Below are 10202 nucleotides of genomic sequence, written 5' to 3'. Positions count from 1 at the left end.
GCACTGTTATAATAAATTAGAAAATCATCATACTAAAATCAACAGCATGTAACAAATTCATCAAATAATTGTATGTACACGATTAATTATGTATATTATTACCATGAAGTAACTTTTCATCTTATATACCCGAACGAAAAATTAAATAAAAATATATAAAACCCGTATGAACTACTTATTGATTATATTTTTTTTATTTTTTCGAAAATCCTTGAGTATTCGAAGAATAACATTTATCGTGTTTCTAAGGGTCATTCATAAAGTCATTCAAACATTATGTACATTATATACTGATTTGCCGACGAACGTGTATTTGCAAGATTGACTAATGATTTGCTGACATTTCAATCTGGATATAGTCATCCTTATTACGGTAGGCGTAGTCGTTGTACGGCAGCTCTCGTAGGCGTAGTCGAATGCGTTGTCGTTTTTGGTCGGTATTATGTAAAATTTACGACAAATTTTGTAATAGGTTCTTCTTTTACTCTGTTACAAAACAAAAGCAAAAATTGTACTTTTAAAACCCTTTATATTTTGTATTGGAAAAACTATGCCATTTTGTTTTGTTTTCTAATTAATGGGTCGATTATGGAAAGCAACAAAACTCCAGTTATTTCAACTGGCAACGCCACTGAAATAAAACTTAACATCATAAATATCAATGGGTCGATTACGGATGGTAACCATAGTTTAGTGGCGTTGCTAGTTGCCAAATTTGAATAATGGATGGCAACTGTTGTCAACTTCAGTTGCTTTAAATAGAATTTTTCGACAACCATTTATTTCTGGTTGTTGCTTATAGCCTAGACAGACGACAGCCTTAATTTGCATTAACAGCCTTAATTCAAATTAACTTGTACATTATCCCCATTTTTATGTGTTGTAAATGCACAAAATCAAACCGAATTTATACTGAATTAACCAATTTCAATATGGCAATGCTGTAGAAAATAAATTGATTGTTGTCAAATTTGTTAACGTTTATGAAAATAAAAATTAGAAAAAAAGGCAAAATACAACATTCCGTCGGTAGGCGTAGTCGTTGTACGGCAGCTCTCGTAGACGTAGTCGAATGCGTTGTCGTTTTTGGTCGGTATTATGTAAAATTTACGACAAATTTTGTAATAGGTTCTTCTTTTACTCTGTTACAAAACAAAAGCAAAAATTGTACTTTTAAAACCCTTTATATTTTGTATTGGAAAAACTATGCCATTTTTTTTTTTTTTTTTTTTTTTTTTAAGTTTTTGGCCCGCCTCCCGATGGTCGAGTTTTAACAGCGCCACCACCAATTAAGTAGACTTTGTCTACGAGCCTTCAATGAGGGTTAGATTTTGACTTTAATTTCCTTGATAAATTTGACTAAGTCGTAAAGATGATTCCAATTATGTTTTTTAATGAAATCCTCTACTGTTTGGATTCCATTGAACGATGCAAACTTTACTCTGGTGGTGGTGAATCTTGTGCAAACAAACAAAATGTGAGTGACCGTCTCTTCCGTCTTGCAAACTTGGCACTCACCAGAACCGACTACATTCATTTTGGCCAATGTGCTGTTGCTGAAGGTGTGGTTACTCAGTATGCGGTTAATCACTCTCTGATCATCTGGGTGTAATTTCGTTTTGCATGGGTGTTTAGATGGTTGAGAAAAAATTTTATAAAAATGAGAGGAGTTCCGTTCAGCTATGGATTTGCATTCATCAGCCCATTCTGCCCATACTGACTCTTGAATTCTGCAATTGGCCACATTAAGTTCAGGCAAGTGCCATTTACTGGTGCGTTCTTTGCTGCCTGGTCCACCAGCTCATTGGGACCAATCCCTGCGTGACCAGGGATGTTATGGAACTGAGTTTCTATACCCGCTGTATTGATGATATCAATAAATTCATTTATCAAATAGTTTTTGTGCTGTGTGGATTCTACTGCCGCAATACCACTTAGACTGTCAGTCAATATAGCGCTTACACCTCTTTTTCTAGAGCCTGCGCCCTCAAAGAAATCCACATCACTTGAAATACGCTTACTTGCAACGGGTATAATTCGTGTCGTTGCAACATTTTCCACAATTTGCTGATACTTGTCAAACACTATCGTATAACTAGTTGTTCTGCTCTGCATACGCCTGATATTCTCCAGACTTGGCAATCCAAAGGCCTTGGCTTTGACTAACTCCTTGGCTGTTGCCAGCTCAAATCTGTATTTTGGGGGTAATTCACACGCAAGCTGATATAAAATGGGTACAGGTGTGGAACGGATAAGACCCAGCGCCCTACGTAAAAACTTGTGCGTACTAGTTTTGATTTTACTAGCAGATGCTTTTGTTAGATTGGATAATGCAGATGCTCCATACTCCAGTTTTGCTCTGGCAAACGCCTTGTAGAAATGCATGGCTTTGGCTGGGGAAATTCCAAAGCTGCATCCACTTAAAATGTGAAGGAAGTTATTAACTTTATCTGTCGATGAAGTAGCTTCGTCGATGTGTATCTTAGAAGAGCCGCCAGCAGAAATGACGAGACCCAGATATTTGATGTTTGCCACCTGTTTGACTGAAATACCATTAATGCATATATTCATTTGTTTAGGCCTTCTTGAAAAGTGAACAGTGTTAATTTTGTTCATATTAAAACCCAGACCTAGCCCCTTACAGTCCTCGTGGAAGCGGCTAATACTTTCAGTCAGAATTTCACTTGCCTTTTGGAAGCTTTTGTCGTGGCAAACCAAGAAAAAATCATCCGCAAACTGAAAGATGTCGATGTTACTGGAATTGATGTCATGCAAGGAAGACGTGTAGATATTAAAGAGCAACGGGCTGAGACCACTTCCTTGAGGAAGACCATTCACTACAATTCTTCTACTCTTACCCAACTCCAATTGCCTGCGTTTCATACTGTCCACAATCCATTTGATTATGTGTGGATTATACCCTTTCCGAAACATTACTACCGCCAATTGTTGATCACATCATTGATGCACATGGACGTGGATCTACCCGGTCTAAACGCATATGACCTAGGGGGAACTATCCCATTATCTTCAGTAAAACGAAGAATCATACTCTTGATGGCGCTCTCCAAAATCTTTTGTGATGCACACATAAGTGCAATTGGGCGATAATTTTGAATGTTTCCAGGATCTTTGCCCCTCTTGGGGATCGGAGAAATCCTAATTCTCCTCCATTCGCTCGGGAAGCTACCTTTGTTCCATATTTCAACCAGAATATTAAAAAATTTCTGCCTTTCGGTTGCGTTAAGACTGTTTATCATTTTATACGATACACCATCTGGTCCTGCTGCTGACGTAGGGCTTCTAGAGTCGTGAAAGGCTTCAAAGCACTTAATGTCCAAGGTAGGCCTTTGGCTTATCAAGTTCCCGAAGACTATGGGTGCGTCGTTACAACCAGAAATGGACTGCCGTGTTATAAAATCAAGGAATTCTTCATTTTGTTCATGACTCCATGAACTATTAATCGGCTTGACTTTCCCGTACTTCTTAACATTCCTAAGTTTAGACCACATATCCTTACTTGAAATTGGATTGTTCAAATGGCTGAGAAATTTCCTGAAGTTTCTCCTCTTCTTTTTTTCGCACATTCGAAAAAGCCGTCGTTCAATATCGGCAAGTTCCAGAGCATCAGACCACGCCTTTGTCTTTTCGTACTTCCTTCTTGCTTGTGTCCGTAGATTATACATTGACTTAATATCTTCATCCCACCAAGGCTTGGGGACATACTTATTTCTGGGATCCAGGCGAATTTTGTTACTTGAAATAATATTATTAACATTGTCATAGAATTCTTCTAAATTATTTCCCACCGTCATTTTATTCATTTGGCAAAGGACATTTGCTGTTCGAACTCTGTATACTTGTCTGGGTTTGTTTGAATCATTGATAAAAGAGATAACAATTGGATGATGATTACTTTTTGAAATTTTCGTGTTGCTCGTAGTCCAACTGACTTGAAGACTTGTAGTATTAATAAAAGTGAGGTCTATAGCAGATTGACTGGTGTTGGTAGAAAAAGTAGGGTCTCCGTTGTTTAGGCAGCTAAAATCATACTCATTTGCCAGTGTAAGCACGATATCACCTTGTATGTCCGTTGCCGAATTGCCCCATGATGTTGCTTTCGCATTAAAATCGCCCATTATGATAGTGACTCCACTAAGTCTCGAAGCAGACTCGAAAACAATCTTAGCTATCTGCCGATATTGGTCTCGGTGCAGGTTAGGTGGAATGTAAACCGATAGTATATTCATATTACTTTTAAGATTAGTTGTGCTAATGCCCACAATTTCAAATTCTGTGTTGATGTTTATTAAAGCAAACTTTATTTCTCTTTTCAATAGGATACCTACTCCTCCATACCCGTCAGATCTAGCTTTACTGACAAAATTATAGTTTCCAAAACTGGCATTGGAATTATCTTTAACCCAGGTTTCAGATATTGCAGCAATGTCAATGTTTTCATACTCTAGAAAAAGTTCCAACATGTCCTTATTTTCGCGCTTGCTGATACTCTGAATATTATATTGTAATAATTTCATGATGGATGTGGATTTGGATATAAAAAATCAGTAACTTACTCCAACAGCATCTTCATTGTCTTGTATACTGGAACTTATAATGAATGACTGCACATCAATAATCTGCCTGACAAGTTTCTCTTTGATTGCATTCAGGACTCTCGCTTGACTGTTAGTCAGGGATTTCTCTCCCGACTCCGCCACCGCACTGACCTCTTTCTCCATTTCCGACAAAAATTTTTCTAATTCGGTTACTTTATGCATGCTGTTTAAGGCGACCCCGTTTCCTGACTGGTAGACCTCACCAGACCTCAAAGCTTCCCTGTACTCCTTCATGTTCTTTACCGCGTTGGCCTCCTCTCTTAATCGATTCTGGTTGTTCTTGACTACCTTCGCAAAAGATCTAAAGCTATGCAATGGTCTAGCAGCCTCCATTGCGTTACTAAGGGTTTCTTTTTCGTCCGCATTGTTCCTTGACTTGTCATATTTGCTTCTTAAAGGGGGGAAAGCCACATCCAAATTTTCGTCCAAAATTTGAAACTTGTTTCCGAAGGCTTGTTTGTATTTGATTCGTGCCTCTCCTAGTGCTAAATTCTCAATTGTCATGATCTTCTTAACTTGATATGCTTCTTCCCGAGCAGGGCATTTTCTATCCAATGGTGTGTGATTACCATTGCAGTTGGGGCACACGATTCCTTCTGCACATTTTTCTGTTTCATTATGAACGGTGAAACATTTCCTGCATGACATAACTTTTTGCTTGCAGTGCTCCGCAAAATGATTATGCCGGTAACACTTATAGCACGTACTAAAGGAGATGAAATGCTTGACATCCCTCTTAGTATATTCGAAAAAACGAACCGTTTTCGGAAGCTCCAGACCTTTAAAAACTATCTTTACCCTCGGGGTAGGCACAAGCTGACCCTTCTCCTTCCGATTCATTCTAGTTATACTTAATATTTCCTTTTCAGAGGATATTGCCTTGGCTAACTCGTCCTGCGAAAGATCAGTAGGCACCCCAAAAATTACTCCAGCCTTAGAAACAAAATGCGCAAAGATTTTGCAGATATAGCCCTCATTCTTTAGAGCTTGGTTAGACGCCAATATATTTGCTTCAAAGCCATTCCTGCAAGTTACTTTTGCCCTGCCGAAACCAATCTTGGCAACTTCCAAAATGCCGGGAATTCCAAGATCCTTCATTATTTTCGCTAGGGATATAGTGTTTATAGAGGCTGACCGACCAGCGGCATCAACACGATCAACATAGACTAAGTATGGACCCGTATGGTCACGTTCATATCTAAAACTATAATTATTCTTAATTTGACTCATTGCTGATTGACTTGCCGGAACTACTTGGACCGACGCCACTGCATTAAAACTTGATGTTCCTTGGGTTGCCATAAGACTTTCATTTTCATTAGATGAGAGAGACTCATCAGGGCGCAACTTTTTGGCATTACAATTTCTACTATTACTCCTACTTCTTTCTCTATTTCTGCTCCCCTGCCTCAACTCAGGCTTGCTTGACGGAGGGGGAATATTTATTCCCTCCTCCATTCTCACACACTCTCTTCACAGCAACAACAGCACAACGACGCTACCACCACACACACAACAAAATGAGTAACAGCAATTAGAAAGAGACGACCGTGTGATCGTCAAAAACCGTTATCCTCGGACGCTTGGAAGTTCTAGAACTTTTTTTTTTAAACAACAAAAGTACAGCACTCAGGAAAATGAATGAACAGGAATTTGCAGGTTATGATCTGTTATTAATGAAATTTATGAATGAATTTATGATGATGACTATGGTTATGATGGTTATGTATACGGCAATCAGAAAAATGAATGAACAGGAATTTGCAGGTTATATGTTGATGATGATGGAGTTTATGAATGAGTTTATGATGACGGTTACACGATGACGATTGTTTGGCGATGATTAGGAAAAAAAAAATGTGCCATTTTGTTTTGTTTTCTAATTAATGGGTCGATTATGGAAAGCAACAAAACTCCAGTTATTTCAACTGGCAACGCCACTGAAATAAAACTTAACATCATGAATATCAATGGGTCGATTACGGATGGTAACCATAGTTTAGTGGCGTTGCTAGTTGCCTAATTTGAATAATGGATGGCAACTGTTGTCAACTTCAGTTGCTTTAAATAGAATTTTTCGGCAACCATTTATTTCTGGTTGTTGCTTATAGCCTAGACAGACGACAGCCTTAATTTGCATTAACAGCCTTAATTCAAATTAACTTGTACATTATCCTCATTTTTATGTGTTGTAAATGCACAAAATCAAACCGAATTTATACTGAATTAACCAATTTCAATATGGCAATGCTGATACTGCTGGCAAATAAATTGATTGTTGTCAAATTTGTTAACGTTTATGAAAACAAAAATTAGAAAAAAAAACAAAATACAACATTCCGTCGAATTGGGCGCAGTTTTATCATCATTATAGCTGTTATTCTTCCTGTCTGGCATATATCCTTTTCATAAAGATGTAATCCTAAAAAATAAAGAACTTTTTAATTCAAATTAAGGCTGTCGTCTGTCTTTGGTATTAGTCGTGTTTAGCAGGCTTCCCATAATGGTTAAAATTGGGCCCATTATATGTACGTGTGTGTCATCTATACATTCGACAACACCCGCGAACTTTGTTTTCGAATAAAAAAATTTTATTCTTCCCTTTTTCCTATGTTAATTTTGAAACAATCCAAAATATTCACAGTTTTTCCTATATTATCCGGACAACTTCAATCAAAACCACCGATATTGTGGGTTGAGCCACGCCAAGGTTGAAGTCATTGCCATGGGACTTTTGAAAACTTCCCTCCGCAAAAAACCTCAGAGCTACACACTTAAGAGAGAAGGAATTGCAGTTGACCGTCGGGTTATTTTCGAAACCTGGGTTTATTGCTTCAACTAAGTACACAAAGGCATCTTTTGGTAGACGGAAATACACCTTAAAGCTAAAATGAACACTTGATTAAACATTTCTCCAAACATCACAGTACGGATGGCAGTTCTAATGGACTGGATTTATCTCTTAAATGCCTTCTAAAAGATGGCACACCTTGAACATCATTTTCATCATCAAAAACTAGTTCCACTGAGCTTATCATCACTTAAAATTAGTTTTTCTGAAATATTCTATTCAATTTTTTGTTTGTTTACAATATTTCTAGTTGTAGAAGTGTCAAAACAGTATTATCGACAGCAACTGAGAAAAGTTGATATTAGCTCTGTCTGTTTGCTCCATATTTGGTAACAATTGTTACCAAATGTTACTAAATGTTGTCTGTTTACACAAAATCCAGTAAAAGAGTCAAGTGAGAGAGCCAGTTTGACAGTTGAACAACAACAAACTTACTGGAGTTTACTGAAAGAATTTTATTCAGTAAGATTTTGCAAACTCAGCCGATTTCGGATCAGCCGTTTTATGACCAAACACAAAAATTATTCAAAACATTTTTTTAATTTGCAAAGTTCAATTTCAAGTTAAGTTGTATAAAAATTACAGAAAATTAAAGAAAATTCGTAAGTAATGCAAAGTTTCATTAAATTAGAAACTAATTCCTTATATATTTTTAGGCAAGTTCCCGCGGAACATACCAAATCATTTTTTCTTTTATTATTCATTTTATTTTTAATATTAAATGCAATACAAATAATTGTGTTCGTCCTTTATTTGTTGTTTATTTTGGCGCAAATAAAATGTTTTCTTGAATCAGCTGTTTATTTGCTGAATCTTACTAAATGTTGTCTGTTTACTTTTTTCAGTATTATCGCAAAAGAGAGTAAAAATGGCTTACTCTCTGAACTAGAACTTACTGAATAAATGTTACTGGAAAAGTAACCAGACACACCTATTCATAATTGGTCTGTTCCCGTACTGCAAGAATCTACTCGATTTTACTATTTTTTTTTCGATATCATAAAGGAAAAAAGTGTTATCGAAGTAAAAAATAGTAGATTCTTGCAGTACGGGAACAGACCAAATGTTAATTTTTTGGGTCGATTATGGAAAGCAACCAAACTCCAGTTGCGATTTCAACTGGCAACGCCACTGAAATAAAAATTAACATTTGGTCCAAGATCTATTAATAAGGTCACCAAGATAGCAATCGAAATCGGAAAACAGCTGTTTTTTTCTCAAGTCTAATGTCAAAAATTTCGACTTTGTTTACGTTTTCATAATGGAAGTCAATTCACAATAATGCATTTTGACAGCAAACTTGAGAGGTATCGATAATCAGCTGGTCTCCCTTGGTGACCTTATTTATAGGCCATGATTTGGTCTGTTCCAGTACTTTTTAATAGCTCACAGATTACAAAATAATTTCAAAAGGCTCGGGAAATCTAGCAAATGTGCCAAATTAGATGGCAATCGAGTAAAAGTTGCAAAACATGTAAAATGAGTAGATTCTTTTAGGTTCTGGAACGGAACTATTATGAATATCAACTTTTCTCAGTTGCTGTCGATAATACTGTTTTGACACTTCTATAACTAGAAATATTGTAAACAACCAAAAAATTGAATTAAATGTTTCAGAAAAACTAATTTTAAAAGTACATTTACATATAATATTTTAAATCGACTCGATTAACGAAATCCAGAAATACACCCTAATTGTTTACACATACCATTTATCATGATCTAAATACCGATCAGCTGATGTTTGTTAGTATACATACAAAATTATTCACCCCTATTCCGTATGTCGTCGTCGTTGTCGACGACGTATCTCTTTCGACATCACTTCGAATCGTCATCGACATCACTTCGACACTGATTTGGTATTCTGTAACACTCATGCGACGATGTCGACTATTTATCGATAATATCAATAAAAACAAAAAACACATCTCTAAAAATGGGGTCAGCTGTTTATTTTGTTACATATTTTTGGGCAAAAATGTGTTTGTATCCTTCAAATGTGTTTGCAACGACCAAAAAGAAACGAGATAGACCCATAGTTACTTTTTAGTATATATATACATAGAATTATTTTTCAGTATTATTTTAAACAAGTTACATGCCACCATTATGATCCGAACGGGATGAAATTTGGAAAAAATCCATCCAATTGGGATGAAATTTTATTTCCACATAGACGAGTCCTATTGACATTGGTCAAAATCGCTTCAGATTTATATATAGATCCCATATATTTTTCCTTATTTACACTTTATTTTGAATTAAGTATTGAATAGATTCTAGAATGATGTATCCTAATCTTGTCCAGTCATGTTTTTATTTTTAATTTCTAAAAAAAATGTTCAAACGCTTCAGTCCTCAACAAAAACTACGACGAAGAAATCTTCGACATCGTCGTCGTCACACATTGTTACGGAATACCAAAAATGTTTCAATAGTTATCGATAAATGTCGACAACGACATAAGGAATACCAATTTGGAAAAGACGACTCTCTTCGACGTCGTTTCGTGTCGACGACGACATAAAGAATAGTGGTGATTATTTTGCGCCAAAAATATTTGTTTGCAATTTGAAAAAAGAATAGAAGAATTACCACTATGGAAATGTTTTTGCAATACTTTGATGCAAAAGTAAAAAAAGAACTTTAAACACAAAAATTCTATAAATAATTTGTAATTTTCTTCGATCTTTCATTTTTGTATTTGTCAACCATTTAATTTAAAAATA

The sequence above is a fragment of the Musca vetustissima genome, unplaced genomic scaffold (assembly GCF_032173495.1).
Source record: "Musca vetustissima isolate MV318-11 ecotype Yass unplaced genomic scaffold, APGP_CSIRO_Mvet_v1 utg97807, whole genome shotgun sequence".
Classification (NCBI taxonomy): domain Eukaryota; kingdom Metazoa; phylum Arthropoda; class Insecta; order Diptera; family Muscidae; genus Musca; species Musca vetustissima.
This window is presented reverse-complemented; position numbering follows the sequence as displayed.